Genomic DNA, 17,487 nt, shown 5'->3' with positions numbered 1-17,487 from the left:
ATTCCTGAGCTCCGGGATTGAGCCAATATTCCTCAAAAGCTCGTTAATTTTCCAGTACGCCCGGTCTCAGGCTCAGGCTCAGGCCAAACAGCAGGAATCCCAACACCAAAACCACGAATATCCAGACATCTTCAGAATCCTCTACAGACAGTTGAGAGAGGCAGATCAGGTTCCACTGTTTCCAGGAGTCCATGATATACCCAGCTGGCTCTGTCCCAGAGGAGCATCTGGGAGCCCCTTCACCCGTTCTCATTGTTGAAAAAATTTGGTCAATCGCGTTGAGAGACCAACTGACCAGGTTCATTTTTAATAATTTCCAGTTTCCAGAAAAAATGCAGAAAGCACCGTGCACAAGACAGGACAAAGAGCCTTGGGATACGAGAGGGAGGGAGAGGAGAAAAAAATCGTCTATACTCTCCAAGAGCCGGAAGAAGAAGATAGCAACAAAAAGCAATAACAACAAATAGCAATAACAACATAAATTCCTTTTGGTTTAACGGTGGATTGCATAAACAAACCGTAACCTTTGAAGAGTCAAGGGATCGTGTGATCTCGCAAGGAGCATGGTAGAGAAGTCGCTTTGCTGCCGAGACTCTCCCGGTGTGCACTCTGGTGCAGTGATTGTCGCGGATGAACCATTACGGTGCCGTTCCACACCGCTGATGCTTAAAGTGTGTAGCCGGGGTTACTGGCTACGATTTAAAATAGCATGATATAAAACCTTTAGCACACATCATTTTCTTTAAAACCTCCATAGCTAAGATAAACAGAACAAAAAAGAAGTCAAACCCTTTTGCATACATGCTGCCATCTTTTTCCTTGCTTGTTATTTTCTGAACTTGTGAAATCACACGTGGTTTTACAATTCTCCTGTGATTTTGTGACCTTGTGGGACTTGCATGAGTAGAACGCTTTCACTCTGATTTAGCGTCTTGAAGCTCACGGGTAAAAGGCATCTATAACATTACATGTCGCCTAAGCTTTTTTAACCAGGTTCTTTTATTTTGCAGGTTCACTGAAAACTTTAGAAGGAAAAGGAGACTGCTGATGGTGAGTGGCGGACACGTGGAATAGGGTGAGTTGAAGAAGTGTTGATCAAACATAGAAACTACCAGCTTTTCTTTTGGAGAAGCAGATGAGCATTTCTATGTCAGATATAGATGCTGCAAGGACATGACGTAGTAACCAAGTTTGTAACAGGTAAGAGGTTACTCAGAGGAAATGGAGCTGCCAGGGACATGAAATTCTTTCCTGAAGGAGAGGTAAAACCAAGTTGTTTTGTATATTCATTCTGTGAACGAAGAAGGAAGTGACGCCGCTATTAGCGGCTAGCTCTGATGAAGATCGCAGGAGTGATCCAAGCTGTCAGACGAGGTAAAAAAAAGTTTGTGTTTTAAAAAAAATTTGAAATGCAAGTTGTGAGATTTCATGTCTGAAAATCCAATACCATGAAATAATAAATAATTTCTCAAACATCCATTTGACTTATCAAAAAATTTCACAGGTCAGGTCCCTAATGAGCAGAGATTTGATGATTATGAGAACTGATGGAGCAGTCATACTGGCTGAAACTGGTTAAAAGCTTGCTATGTGAATGTGAGCTAGAAGCATCTGTCAGCTCTATATTCAGACTCATACCAGGCTGCAGTGACTCCACTCCTACATTTACTGTTAGTTTTCTCTTTTTCAGTGCAGTCAACATTTTCTCATTCAGCCAAGGAAGATAAAACAGTTAGGTTGCAGAATCTGAATAAGTGCACCCGTCCCCCCTCTCCACTGTCCACTCCTTGTTCCCTCCTCCATGACTGATGTCAAGTTGTTGTTGTTATTGTTGTTGTTAGCCTCAAGGGCAACATGCCGATTATCACTTGTAAGTCGCTTTGGACAAAAGCATCTGCTAAATACATAAACATAAACATAAAATCCATTTGAGAGACTTCTAACTGCACAAACAGACATCTCATTTTTAATAATCTAACCCCGAACAGCCAATGCTCACAGACAATGCATACGACCTGGCAGAGAACAATAAAAGTGTGAGGTTTACTTTACAAAGCTCAACAGATGCAAGCATGCAATGCATTCAGGGCCTGGAGGTATGATGCCTTCAGATGCACCTCAAAAACTCCATGCTCAATAATTTATTTTTCAGAAAATAAGTTTACATTAGACATTTTTATTATAACAACTGAGTTTAAACTTTCTAGCAAAATCAGCATGTTGTGTTCTTGTAGGTTTTATAATAATTATGCTGTGTCTTGACATCTAAACAGCCCGATAAGTAAAAGCCCGAGGCTATCAAGTGCTCAGTCTATCATGTGTGTGTTATGCATATGCAGAGTTCCAAGGCCTCCATTGTGGTTTGCTTGGTTTGACTCAGCATGCAGCACTTGTATGGGAAGTGACACTGGGCATTTATTGGGTTCAAGGGCTGTTAGGTCACATTAAACCTCAGAGCTCAAACGAGATATTACAAGTGAGAAACCTGCCACATCAAGGACCCAGAGTAGAAATTCATGTGATAATTTATTCACACCAGACAGAGGAAGTTTCTGATGCCTAATGAACTGAAGTCCAAGCCAGGTTTACTTGTATGTTGTTAGGTTGTAAATGAAGAACCACTGCAGGGGTGAATATCAACATGAATAGGATTTGACTCATTAATTCAATACTAACTACTTATAACAATAATGAGGTAATGATAATGTAAGAAAATGTTTACCTTTTAAATTCAAACATCCCAATAAAAACAATATTACTACAGTTAGTAAGAAGCAGGCAGTTTTGGCTTGCTTTTAGAACCCCCTAGTGCTTGTTTAGTATAACCAAAAGCAAAACGTATCCACTCGCTATGCATTTGTCTTTTTAACACCTTAATCTAACAGCTGAAACATCTCCCCAGCATTCCTTAGTGTCTACAGGAGTGATTCATCACTAAATCAAACAAATCAGCTGTGTTCGTGATCTAAAACATGCAGGAAACGTGCTGGAGGCAGACTGCAGCATCAGATATGTCAGCTCAAGACTGGACCAGCACTCTGAAGTTGCAGAGGGTGACGAGGGACTGAGTGACATTTCATTAACTCTGTAAAGGGTCATTATAGCACATATGCCACTTTCACATCTGGGTCAGTACGGTCGGAGCTGGGTGGCATCGGTTCGAGCTCGTACAGGCAGATTTTGTTCACACTGACTTCTCAAGACTGCGAAGATCCCCACAACATGGGGGTGATGCAAAAGACATGCAGAAAAGTCCGTGGTGTCCTCCCTAAGATAAACAAAAGTGGGCGTGAGCTGTTTTGCTTTTGGAGACTCTGAACCACATTCATTTAATTTGCTACCTGTTCTCACTGGCATGCGTGTCCTCAAACCCCGCTCTCTCTCTCACACAGACACACTGATCTCCTCTCCTCTCCTCTGCTCCCCTATGATCCTTTTCACCATCTGCCCCCACGCTGTAGCGGGAGCTCCGTGCAACAGACAGAGATGTTTAGTTGAAAGCAACCAGAATGAAAATTAATCGTGCATGCAGGAAACCCTCGCCAGCTGATTCTACTCACAAATCAGAGGTGGTAGAAGAAACTTTCAGCCAGCCAATCAGTCCCTACTGTGTGGGCGGAGCCACATCGGCCCTGGCTGGACCTCCGGGTAAGAAGTCTGGAAAAAAAAGAGTCAGAATAGACAGGAAAATGCAACAATGACCTAAATCTGAAGAAAACGTACCTTCTGAGTCTGCTCCGCGCTGACAGATGTGGAAGCGGCTTTACTAGTTCAAGAAAATTATTTAAAAACATGAAAAAGTTGCATAGTATGCCTTTAATTCTTCCTTTTGTAAGATATTGTTACTAAAATGTGCTCTATGGTCTAACAGATTAAAGGTCAGAGTTCATAAGCCTCACAGCTTTAACCCTCCCACTGTCCTAATGGGTGTGACCCCGCGAGGAAAGTTGACCATTGAGTAGGGTTGATGGTTTATCCCTTGAGGTCCATGTGGCAGGGGTGAGGAGTGAGCACCACCTCACCCCTGCCACGTGGATCAGGTCTCTGCTTTTTGCAGATGATGTGGTCCTGTTGGCTTCATCAGAACGTGATCTTCAGCTTTCGCTGAAGCGGTTAGCAGCCGAGTGTGAAGCAGCTGGGATGAGAATCAGCTCCTCTAAATCTGAGACCATGGTCTTGATTCGGAAAAGGGTAGAATGTCTTCTCCGCGTCAGGGATGAGGTCCTGCCCCAAGTGGAGGAGTTAAAGTATCTCGGGGTCTTGTTCACGAGTGAGGGAAAACTGGAGCGTGAGATTGATAGGCGGATTGGTGCTGCATCTGCAGTGATGCGGGCGTTGTACCGGTCTGTCATGGTGAAGAGAGAGCTGAATCAGAAGGCAAAGCTCTCAATTTACCAGTCGATCTACGTTCCTACCCTCACCTATGGTAGTAACCGAAAGAACGAGATTGCGGATACAAGCAGCCGAAATGAGTCTTATCCAAAGAGTGGCTGGGCTCTCCCTTAGATATAGGGTGAGAAGCTTGGTCATTCGGGAGGTGCTCGAAGCGAGAGGGTGCTCGCTGCAGAACCACAAAGGCGGAGCTGCACCATAAGGTGGAGCTGCACCAGGGTCAGCCCCGCCCATTCACGCAAACTCAGCCTAGCCCACTGACTTCCGTTTTTGTTTTCCAACTTCATCGCAAACTAACCTGACCCACATGAATTATGGCTGTTACTACTTTACAAATGTTAATGCTATGTTCTATGCTCCAATTAAACAAGATAAATATAACTTGCTACATGACAAAGCCTGAATACATCTTGAAATGAAACGATTTCTTTTAGCAGATAGCTGCCCACAGCCGCTCTAACAATAATGTGGTGCAACAGCATGGGTGATTGTCATATGTGCTCTGGTAGTCCAGTGGTAAGATCATCTGAAGCAAAATTTGCTTCCCCCTCAGCAGATGCTGGTTCGATTCTCAGTGAGGTCGGCATCAATCTATTTAGCCAGCTGAAACATTGAATTTGTTTATATTTTAGTTGTAATGTTTATTTTCAGCAAAATATTTATGTCTCTAAAAGTTCTTTGAATTTGGTCGTTCCTAAACAGCATTTTAGTTGAAACTCTGCTCACAAATGGACTCACAATGGCTAAATAAACGAATAAATAAATAAACACATTAGTCATTATATTGTAAACGGTATACCAGTAAATTGTTGTAAACAGTACTGGCAAGTGTAGCTAGAAATTAAGAAAAGGGGTTGTAATCTACCTAAGATTTCTGCCACTGGGAGTCAAACCTGCGCAAAACTGCATGCAAACCTGCCTCCATAGCCTCTACCCCACCACATCTGATATGAAGTAAGTGGCGTTACATGTAATTGTCCTATCCAGTGTGTCTTTGGAGATGGGATGTATGGTTTATTGGCGATGTCTCAGTAGAAGTCATTTCAGAAATAATTTGTCAGAAAATTCACAGAATATCCAGATTTGAGAACCAAGACCAGACCCACTTCAGGGGAGGAGACCAAATTGAAGCTGAGATGGGAGGAAAATGCATGAATGAGGCCAAAAATGGCTTTGGCGTGTTTCTTATGAGGAAATGACAATATAACATGATAAAAAGTTCCAAAAGTTAGATTTTTAATTTTATGGAACCTTTACAAAAACTGTTCAGTTAACTTCTCACCTCCGTCCTCAATCTTGTATTTTTTAGCTATAAAACCCTCTTTGGTTCCAGAATGCTATCAAGTCTGACAACTGGAAGGAATTGTACTGACTCTGATGGAATGGACGGGGCTGACTCTGGAATGGGCGGGGCTGACCCTGGTGCAGCTCCACCTTCTGGTGCAGCTCCACCTTTGTGGTTCTGCAGCGAGCACCACTTGCTCGAAGCTGCTGCTCCTCCACATCGAGAGGAGCCAGTTGAGGTGGCTCGGGCATCTGGTCAGGATGCCTCCTGGATGCCTCCCTGGTGAGGTTTTCTGGGCACGTTCAACTGGGAGGAGACCTAAAGGTAGACCCAGGACACGGTGGAGGGACTATGTCTCTCACCTGGCCAGGGAAAGCCTTGGGATTCCCCAGAAGAGCTGGCCCAAGTGGCTGGGGAGAGGGAAGCCTGGGCCTCTCGCCTTAGGCTACTGCCCCCGCGACCCGACTCCGGATAAGCGGATGAAAATGGATGGATGGATGGATGGATGATAAATATCAAGCTGGCAAGCCTCTTCGTGCCCTAAAATACAAAAAAGCAGTTGCTTGACAAAAACGCAAAATGTTACTGAAAATCTACATAAATCCCAAGCAGCAGAAGGAAAGCTGGAGGACATTAACTGTTACATCATTTTCATAGGAAAACTATTCAATTCTCATTAAGCAGAAGAGGACTGAACAAGAATTTAAAATCTCCAACAAAGACGTAAAGTCTGATGTTGTTTTGCTTGTTTTCAACCTCAATCCATCTGATTTTAGATCCCAGTTTTTCATAGACTATTTCTCTGCTTTTCTTTTCTCCATCGCATCATCTTGGGTAGAGGTTGTAACCAAATATGAAGCCCTTTCTGCTTCATGTGTTGCACACTTTTCAAACATGGCCCTAAAGTAGCGAGAGGAGAGAAAGAAAGAGAGAGAGATCTAATTTGTTCTCCATGGTTAAAAAAGGATAAAACTGAGATTCCCTGGCTTTGTCAGTTCAGCAGAGAAACTACAATTGCACATTTCAACTCTTTTAACAGTGAAAAGGAAGCCCTAATCTCCGTCGCAGTGGGATTCCAGTAAGCCTAATTTAACTTCTAGGTAATCTAGTGGCTTTTTAAAGGATATGAAACAAATTATACAATACGAACACCAGCTTCTTGATAGTGCTGGCCACCTAAAATCACATGGAGCTGGAATGTTTCTTACATAGATGATGCAGGACACCAATATGTAAAGTATACATCAACACAAACACATTTTCTGAAAATACAGAATCTCTTTCATTGATTCACTTTGAAACAGACACACAAAAAGCCTGCGGGCTTTGTGAAAAGATTTGCAAATGAACCAAACTCCCTCTTTGAAAACTCTGCATCTATCAATGAGGTCACAGCAGGAGTTGGCCGGCGTTCAGCTCTTCATCTCCATCTCTGCCTTCATCATCATTCCTTACTTCTTCTACGGGGGTAGGGGGTGCATTTAGCAGTGCCCAGAGATAAGCAGGAGTAGTGGCATGAAGGGCCCTTTATGCAAGTATGAGGACTCATTTCAACCTAGGTAGAGGGAGCCTCTGGTTAGGAAAGCAGTGGCTCAGGAGGTAGAGCGGGTTGTCCAATAATCAGACGGTTGCAGATTTGATACCGGCTCTGACCAGAGAGTGCTGCTGTTGTGTCCTTGGGCAATACACTTAACCCCCTTTGCCTGCTGGTGGTGGTCAGAGGGACCAGTGCTGCCCGTGCTCGGCAGCCTCGCCTCTGTCAGTGCGCCTCAGTGCAGATGTGGCTACATCGTAGCTCATCCCCACCAGCGTGTGTATGTGTGTGAATGGGTGAATGACTGATTGTGTTGTGTGGCACCTTGGGGGGTTGTTGAAGGCACTATACAAATGCAGGCCAATTACCATTTGGTCTGGCGGTGTGCATGTGAAATGATGTCACAGAATATTGCCAGACCGAACACAATTAAACAGCGTCAACAGACACATCTTGATCCTCAAATAGCTTATTTGGCAAAAACTCGTCCAGACAACCTACCCGGACCGCGTCAGTCACGGGACTTTTTTGACACCCTTCTGTTGTAGGTCCAGAAGTGTTAGGGTGTAAATGAAGAACCACTGCGGGGGTGAATATCAACATGAACAGGATTTGACTCATTAATTCAATACTAACTACTTATAACAATAATGAGGTAATGATAATGTGAGAATCTTTTTACCTTTTAAGTTCAAGAGCTGTTAGGTCACATTAAACCACAGAGCAGAAAAGAGATATTACAAGTGAGAAACCTGCCACATCAAGGACCCAGAGTAGAAATTCATAACTTATTCACACCAGACAGAGGAAGTTTCTGATGCTTAATGAACTGAAGTCCAAGCCAGGTTTACTTGTAGGATTTCTGGAGCGGTATGGTTAGGGTGGAGCCACAACACAGTCCACTGATGGATTGAAAGAAATGCGTCACTACTTGCAAAACAAACTGAGTTACATTGTTTGTATTTTCATTAGTTTTACATGAGCCTTCCTGGTAAGGTCTATTCAGTCAGCCTTGAGAGGAGGGTCCATTGGACTGTCAAACCTCGGATTCAGGAGGAGCAATGTGGCCGTGGAAAACTGGACCAGCTATATACCCTTAGGTGGGCCCTGTGGGGGGTACCTCAAGAGTGTGGGGTTCAAGGCCCTCTGATGTAGGTTGTTAGGTCCCTGTACGACCAGTATCAGAGCTTGGTCTGCATTGCTGTTAGTAAGTCGGGCTCTTTCCCAGTGACAGTTGGACTCCTCCAAGGCAGCCCTTTATCACAGATTCTGTTTATAACTTTAATGGACAGGATTTCAGGAATCAAGGTGTTGAGGGTATCTGTTTTGGTGACCTGAGGATCAGGTCTCTGCTTTTTGCAGATTGTGTGGTCCTGCTGGCTTCTTTAGAACGTGATCGCCGGCTTTCACTGGAACAGTTTGTAGCTGAGTGTAAAGCAGCTGGGATGGGAATCTGCTCCAAGACCATGATCTTGAGTTGGAAAAGGGTAGAATGCCTTCTCCGGGTCAGAGATGAAGTCTTGCCCCAAGTGGAGGAGTTTAAGTACGTTGGGGTCTTGTTCATGAGTGAAGGAAAACTGGAGCATGAGATTGATACGCAGATTGGTGCTGTGTCTGCAGTGATGTAGCCATTGACCTAGACCAAGACCGGTCTTTCTTGGTGAAGAGAAAGCTGAGCTGGAAGTCAAAAGTCTGAAGCAAGGCAGACCTCTGGACTCAACGACTGCACTCTGGAGACACTTGTGGAGCCTGTGGTAACCACTTCATTTTTGTCTTTAGGTCTGCAGATAATTTATTGCAGCACCACAATACTGAATAGTTGCCTAACTTATTTATAAAATCACCTATGACAGTTCGTTTAACCCCGCCTGCCGACATAAGAGCCCAAACTGTGATAGAAATGCTCTCCTGAAAAATGCTGACCCAGACACTCAGGTACAAAATAAAATGCTTCACACCATATAAGACCTGGCGGTAGAAATTTGGCTAAAAAGGGCAGTCCAAGCCCCAAGTGTAAAAGTACCTCAATGTCCTCCACTGTTTTTAACTGTCTTATCCCACTCCTCTCAACTGACTGTGAGAAAGGTAACCCAAGATGCCCTCTGTTGTTTACTAACACCACAGACTTCTGCTTGCCACTTTACTGGAGCCCGCCAATGTCCTCGCAGGCATCTACATTCCTGCGAAGACCATACACAACCTGGCTCCGCAGGGGCAGGCTGTCCCCAACCAACCCAGACTGAGATGACCATAGTGTAAATGCGCCATTAGTTGACCCTGAATTGGACAATGAGGTAATTTAACTATCAGTCATTATAGTATTGCTGCAAAAAATGTAGTTTTTTTTAGAAATATACGTATACTACGAGTAGAGCATTGAAATGTACACAATTCCTCTTGCAGCTTCTCACATTTAGACCTCTCTGTCATTGGTTTGTGATGTGTTACCTCTTTCACAAGCATGACCATAGCCTTAATTAGCTGTAAGACTTGGCTCCTGCAGCAGTAGCATTGGTCATAGTGAATCCCGGTATTGAGTTTTGATTGATGAGGTCTTTTTGCTGAGATTGTGCACAGGCTTAATTTAAAATGAAAAATCTCAGAATTGACCCTTTTTTGTTAGTTTTTTTATGGATATCCCCAGCCTTTGTAGAACCTCATTTTTTCAAGATCCTCAGAAAACCAGGTAGGATTTCAGCCCACAAGGAGGCAACAGAGCAGTATATCTACAGGTGCTGGCCAGTAAATTAGAATATCATCAAAAGGTTGAAAATATTTCAGTAATTCCATTCAAAACGTGAAACTTGTACATTATATTCATGCAATGCACACAGACCAATGTATTTCCAATGTTCATTACATTTAAATTTGATATTCATAAGTGACAACTAATGAAAACTCCAAATTTGGTATCTCAAAAAATTAGAATATTCTGAAAAGGCTGAATATAGAAGACACCTGCTGCCACTCTAATCAGCTGATTTACTCAAAACACCTGCAAAGGCCTTTAAAAGGTCCCTCAGTCTTGTTTTGAAGGCACCACAATCATGGGGAAGACTTCTGACTTAACAGCTGTCCAAAAGACAATCATTGACACCTTGCACAAGGAGGGCAAGACACAAAAGGTGATTGCTAAAGAAGCTGGCTGTTCGCAGAGCTCTGTGTCCAAGCACATTAACAGACAGGCGAAGGGACGGAAAAAATGTGGTAGAAAAAAGTGTACAAGCTCTAGGGATAACCGCACCCTGCAGAGAATTGTGACGACAAACCCATTCAAAAATGTGGGGGAGATCCACAAAGAGTGGACTGCAGCTGGAGTCAGCGCTTCAAGAACCACCACGAGGAGACTCATGAAAGACATGGGATTCAGGTGTCGCATTCCGTGTGTCAAGCCACTCTTGAACAAGAAACAGCGCAAGAAGCGTCTCGCCTGGGCCAAGGACAAAAAGGACTGGACTGATGCTGAGTGGTCCAAAGTTATGTTTTCTGATGAAAGCAAGTTCTGCATTTCCTTTGGAAATCAAGGACCCAGAGTCTGGAGGAAGAGCGGAGAAGCACAGAATCCACGTTGCATGAGGTCCAGTGTAAAGTTTCCACCGTCAGTGATGGTGTGGGGTGCCATGTCATCTGCCGGTGTTGGCCCACTCTGTTTCCTGAGGTCCAGGGTCAATGCAGCCATCTACCAGGAAGTTTTAGAGCACTTCATGCTTCCTGCTGCTGACCAACTTTATGGGGATGCAGACTTCACCTTTCAACAGGACCTGGCACCTGCACACAGTGCCAAAACCACCAGCACCTGGTTCAAGGACCATGGTATCCCTGTCCTTGATTGGCCAGCAAACTCGCCTGACCTTAACCCCATAGAAAATCTATGGGGTACTGTGAAGCGGAGGATGCAATACGCTAGACCCAACAATGCAGAGGAGCTGAAGACGACTATCAGAGCAACCTGGGCTCTCATAACACCTGAGCAGTGCCACAGACTGATCGAGTCCATGCCACGCCGCATTACTGCAGTTATTGAGGCAAAAGGAGCCCCGACTAAGTATTGAGTGCTATACATGCACATTCTTTTCATGTTCATTCTTTTCAGTTGGCCAACATTAGAGAAACAAACATTTTTTCATTGGCCTTTAGAATATTCTAATTTTCTAAGATACCAGATTTGATGTTTTCATTGGTTGTCACCTATAAATATCAAAATTAAACGTAATAAACATCGGAAATACATTGGTCTGTGTGCATTGCATGAATATAATGTACAAGTTTCACGTTTTGAATGGAATTACTGAAATATTTTCAACCTTTTGATGATATTCTAATTTACTGGCCAGCACCTGTATGTCTATTGCACAAATATAACTACAGCCACATGGTCCCATCATGTTTTCAATTCCAAACAGAAGCCATCTAAGGAGGACAAAAAACTACTTTCACAAATGTAACTGATGCACACAACATACCAGCATCAGTCTGATATTTCTTAAATAAAAACAAAACAACTATTTTCTTCGCATGAGCAACAATCCAATGATTACTTGCCATTTTACATTTTATAACTGTGAAAGAACTTTTATTTGCTGCTTCTGAATTTCTCCAACACTGATTGTTTTTCTGCCAAGATGCTGTTTCCTCATTTGTCTCACGAAGCCAAGCAAGCTGAACACTCACTCTTTTTAATAATTACTTCATTTCTCTCTAGTGGACAGAAATGGTTGCATGTATAAAGTTTAGCAAGTATTCTAACAGTGATGCAATTATAACAAGATTCATAATCCAAAAGTTAAGAGAAAGAAAGGGAGAAAAAGTATGTAATATTTCAAACCTCAGTTATAATTTACATCAAACAGGAAGATTAATCACAACTGCTGATCAGAAGCAGAAAATAATCTGTTTTGGAATATGAGAAAATTATCTTGAATGTTGAATGATTAACTATAGAGTAATAAAATATTTTTCACTAAATATGAATACAATTGACAATTCACCCAGCAAGATTAGTGTGAACAAGTGGACAATAACTAAGGTTACTGTGATTTATGGAAGGGGTCATCGGCTGGCACACTGCAGCTAACCGCCTAACATTCTCCCTCTCCATTTGAAGTTTTCCAGTGACATTTTACTTTCTTTGACATGGAATGTGCTACTTCTAGTTCACCCATTGAATTAATTATATATTCACTAAGATAAAGACATTACAGTTTCTGTTACTTACTTAATTGAATATCTACTAAGAAATGACAATGTAACCATAGAAACAATACTTGGTTTGTGTGTGTGTGTGTGTGCGTGCGTGCGTGTGTGTGTGTGCGTGCATGTGTGTGTGTGTTTGTGTGTGACTGCTCCATCTCCAGTGAGTCATGGTGGATGGCTGCTTATAGTGAGCCAGGATCCTCTGGATGTTTCTTCCTGTTAAAAGGAACTTTTCCTCTCCACTGTTGCTAAATGCTTGCTGAGTATGAGGATTGCTGTAAAGACTCTGACACTAGTCAGTGACTTGATGCAACCTGCTGGGTTCCTTATATAGGAAACTATTTACTGATTGGCTTAATGAACTGACCTGTACTGGAATGTTTACTATGTGAAGTGCCTTGAGACGACTCTTGTCATGATTTGGCGCTATATAAATAAGCTTGAATTTAATTGAAAATAAAACATCTGATAGTGATACTTTTCGTATTATTTTCTTGTCAACTGCCGAAGTATTCAATGAGGGCAATGCCAAGTTTATTCATATATCACATTTACAGTCACACAGGCAACCCCAAAGTGCTGAACAAGGGTAAAAAACTAATAAATAAATAAAAAATAAACACAATCAAGAACAAATTTTGGTTAAAATCAAGTTAAAATGAAAGTCTCTTTTCTTTGATGAATTCTGGACTTTGAATTTAGATATAAAAGGTTTAAGTTTTTGAAGCATTCATAGAACCATGTTAATGTTGTTGACCAGAACAAAAAGAAAGGAAACCTAAAATGCCTAATTTTGCCACTACTAATTTCTACTTTTTCAGCTGTGACTTAACTGGATGACAGACAGCAATAATACTCAACACAAATAGGGAGACTGATAAGAAGCAACATTTTCACACCATCTCACCTGCTTACAGTATTTCCTGGAAAGTTTCCAAATGGGGTGTTCAGTAGAAAATCTCTGCATGAAGTCCAGAGCTAAGGCTGAGGACAGTTGGATACACACACATGTATCACCAGAACTGCAGGGGGTGTGTAAAATGGTTATAGTTCTAGTTACTGCAGTTGCACTCTGCCAAAAAACTGTAATCAGACATATTTTTATAAAAGCTGGCCAATGTTAGAATGAGCAGATCAAAGCCATTTGTGTCATCCACACTTGTGTCAGTAGACACTGGGGTATCATGGATTGATGTGCCAATGAGCCCAAATGTATAAGGAAGTATGTGTTCTTTGTGTCTCTTATATGGCTCAGTTGGATTTTAAATAAAAAGAACCTTTGATATAAATGTTTATTTTCGTGGTAATCAACCCCAAAAAGAAACTTTTAAAACATTTTTAACTTCATAAGACAAACAAAAAGGATGGGAGCTCTGGTTTTAACCCATCCTGCATATAAGCGTTCATTTATTTCTTTGCAAGCACTGATAAAAAAGATTTGGGGTCGATGACAAAGAAGTAATATGCTCCAAGTCTCTGAGGAACAGTGCCGAGCAACTATGCTACACATTGTTCTGCCAATGACAGACCTCTATGACAGCATGTTGATACTAGCTAGGCAGTGGGTGCCGATATCCGAACCTGCCGAGGAGCCGTCAACTTTACCCCAAACCCACGGAAGGAGCCCTCAGCACAGAAGCCCCATTGCTGCAGTCCCAGGGAACCACTGCACAACATCCAGCAGGTCCTGGATGGATCCTCTGCTCACCCAAAACCAGCTGACCCGCCGCCCAGGACCCTCATCATCGGAGACTCTATCACCAAACACGTCAGGATGAGTGGAGCCGTTACTGTTTTTCCGGCGCGACAGTCATGGACATTGCACAACAGATCCCAGTCCTCATCCAGAATCACCCAACAGTGAGTAAAATCATCATCCACGCCGGCACTAATGACACCCACATCAGTCTGAACTCCTCAAGCGTGATTTTACCCACCTTTTCAATCCTTTAAAAACCACACAACTGTGTGTTTTTATCTCTGGCCCAATCCCCACCATCGACAGAGGAATCAAATGTTTTAGCTGACTTTTATCTCTGAACAATTGGCTTTCCTTTGTCACTGTGCAGCACAACATTGCTTTTATTGACAATTTTAACATTTTCTGAGGGAGGAGGCATCTGTTTGGGCCAGATAGACTCCATTTAAATAGACAAGGAGCACGCACACTTTTAATGAGCCTGGCCTGTCCACGACCACCTTTGTCTAACACACCAGCCCTAGCTTCACACCTTCCTGCCTCCACTTTCTGACGCCCCCTGGTCCAGGCACCTACAAACCCAGCTCTGTTTTTAACAGTAACTCACATATTGGACTTGGACCCTTTCAAACCACTAACATACCTGTCATCAGCAGAGAGCGATCACACAAACAAAAAAGTAGCCGATCCTACCTTAACAATCACAAACAGTTGTCTAGAGTCTCACAATCAATAAGTCATATGGTTACTTCATCCCCAGACACTGTTAACATGGCTCTTTTAAATGTTCGCTCTCTGCTGAACAAAACTTTTACTATAAACGACCTGATTTTAGACACTAATCTTCAAGGTTAATTTTTAACAGAGACCTGGCTGAGTTCGGATGCTCCTGTTGTTCTCACAGAGGCCTCCCCACCAAATTTTAATTTTATTTATTCAACCAGGAATGGGAAAAAGGGAAGTGGAGCCACTTTTATATGTTCTTCTACCCTTTCTGCAAAACCTGTTTTATTTAATAATTTTCACACTTTGATTATAGTGCAGCTATTTTTTACATTCCTCAGATTTTATGTGTTTCAGATTATAGGACTCCGAAGCACAGTGCACTTTTTACTCAAGAATTTTCTGAGTTTTTATCATTTCTGCACAACTCCTTTGATAGGATTATTTTAGCTGGTGATTTTAATCTACATGTAGATAACCTTTTAGACCCTTTAGCCATAGAATTTTTAAACATATTGAAATACAGTGATCCCTCGCTACTTCGCGGTTCGTTTATCGCGGATTCACGACTTTGCAGATTTTTTTTGGAGCCTTATTCAAGGGAAATTCGCCGATTCGCGGTATTTTTCTATGCGAAATGTCAAGAAATTCCTGTTAATTTTCATCAATTTCATCATAAAATGCACTTTTTGTAATAAAACTATAAAAAACCAAGTAAAATTTTTTTTTCTTGAGTTTTACCCACAAAAAGAGAATGTGATCATACGATAATTCAATATAGTACTGTATGTCAGACTGGTTGGCTGGATTCGGGAGTTGAGCTTGTAGGGAGCGTGGTTTCACAAGTGATAGCGTCGGTGAAACGCAGGCTCACGATTAATCTAGGAAACCCCCGAGCGTTCGAGCGTCAACGAAGTGACACGGAAATGCCGGGTTTTCCAGAAGTAAGTAAGATAACTTACTATGAGCTGACAGTTTGTTGGATTGATCGGTAGGTTGGAAACTCTGATCATGAATCTGAAGAAACGATGACTGAGTGGTGAGCTGGAAAGGCGACTTCCATTTATAGCCGTGGTTTGTGACGTAGGTGTGACGTGGAGGGAATCCCCGCGAGGGGCATGCTGGGAGTCCCTACTTCGCGGATTTTCACCTATCGCGGCCAGGTCTGGAACGCATCTACCGCGATAAACGAGGCATCACTGTATATGGATTTTAGTCAACATGTCGCACAGCCGACTCACGACAGAGGACACACCCTGGACTTAACCATCCAACACATTCTCACACCCAAAGCGTCAAATAATGACACGTGTGACCAAGCGTCAAAATATGACAATTAGGGTGCCCCAGCGCGTTGAGAGAGGACGCGCAGGGACGCGCTGTGCCAGAGCATCAGTATCCGACGCCCACGGTGAGATGGACATTTGACCATCTTGTGAACTTCTTAACCTTCCCCTCACCCCCATTCTAGGTTGCGCATGCAAAGCTTAATTGGAAATTACTGAGTTAAGGTTAGGATGCGGGTGAGGGGAAGGTTAAATCGCTAGATGTTTGAGGAATAATGTCCGTACCACCGCGGGCGTCATATACTGACGCCCCCGGTGACACGTGTCCCTGCACATCCTCTCCCAATGTGCTGGGGCACCCTAATCGTCGTATTTTGACACTTGGTCACACACGTCATTATTTGACGCTTTGGGTGTGAGAATGTGTTGGGTCATCACGTATGGCCTGTCCACCGGTGTGTCCTCTTTTGTGGATTTAGCGATCTCTGGTCCTTTCTGTGTGTTTTTTAACATCACCAGTATAATTCAGCAGGAGACCTCCGTGAGAACTGTAATGAAACACCATTTAACCCCTGAATTGGCTGCTGGTTTTCTGGAAGCTTTTAAAAAGATCCCTCCTATTAATTCAACTGCCCCCGTGATCTTATTCTCAAGGATTTTAACAGTAGACTTAAATCTACTCTGGACTTGCTTGCCCCATCCAAAAAAAAAGAAAAGAAAAAAACTACAGTCAAAACATGCATCTCCTTGGAGAAACGAAAATCTAAAACAGCTAAAGAGAACTTGCAGGGTGGCAGAGCGGAGATGGAGGAAAAACAAGATCACAATAAATAAGCAAATATATAATGAACAGTTAAAATTATACAATAAAGCAGTTAGAGACTCCAGAAACAATTACTTTTCCAAAATCATTACAGAAAATAGAAATATTCCTAAAATTCTTTTTTCCACAATTGCTAATATTTTAAATAGTGATTCTAATTCTTCCCAGAAAACCCCCTCAGACACTCTTTGTGAGGAGTTTGCAGCCCACTTCAGAGGGAAGGTAGACACCATCCGATGTAACATTTTATCCTCACAACGCAATACTGCTTCAGATCAATCTGAGAGTGTGTGAAGCTGAGATTCTTGACAAAGTTTTCTCCTCAGTGAGGCCCACCACGTGTGTTCTGGACCATATTCCCACAAGGTTTTTGAACAATTTTATGATTCTTTAAAAGATGACATTTTAACCCTGATGAATTGCTCGCTTCAGACAGGGGTCTTTCCTGCTGCTTTTAAACGGGCGGTGGTGAGACCCCTGTTGAAGAAGAGCAATTTAGATTTTAATGATTTAAACAACTTCTGACCGGTGTCCAACTTGCCATTTTAAGCA

General features: G+C 42.6%; 1 long non-coding RNA gene across 1 annotated transcript in view; it reads left to right on the top strand.

Annotated features, from left to right (window-relative positions):
• The first annotated feature begins 1,003 nt into the window (after positions 1-1,003).
• Positions 1,004-17,487, top strand: part of LOC139062494 (uncharacterized) — a 30,086-nt gene continuing 13,602 nt past the window's right edge. Inside the window, exon 1 of the long non-coding RNA XR_011516030.1 lies at positions 1,004-1,075. This is a non-coding gene — a long non-coding RNA (uncharacterized lncRNA). The remainder of the gene's footprint in view (positions 1,076-17,487) is intronic.

The sequence above is a fragment of the Nothobranchius furzeri genome, chromosome 13, assembly GCF_043380555.1.
Source record: "Nothobranchius furzeri strain GRZ-AD chromosome 13, NfurGRZ-RIMD1, whole genome shotgun sequence".
Lineage (NCBI taxonomy): Eukaryota > Metazoa > Chordata > Actinopteri > Cyprinodontiformes > Nothobranchiidae > Nothobranchius > Nothobranchius furzeri.
This window is presented reverse-complemented; position numbering and strand designations above follow the sequence as displayed.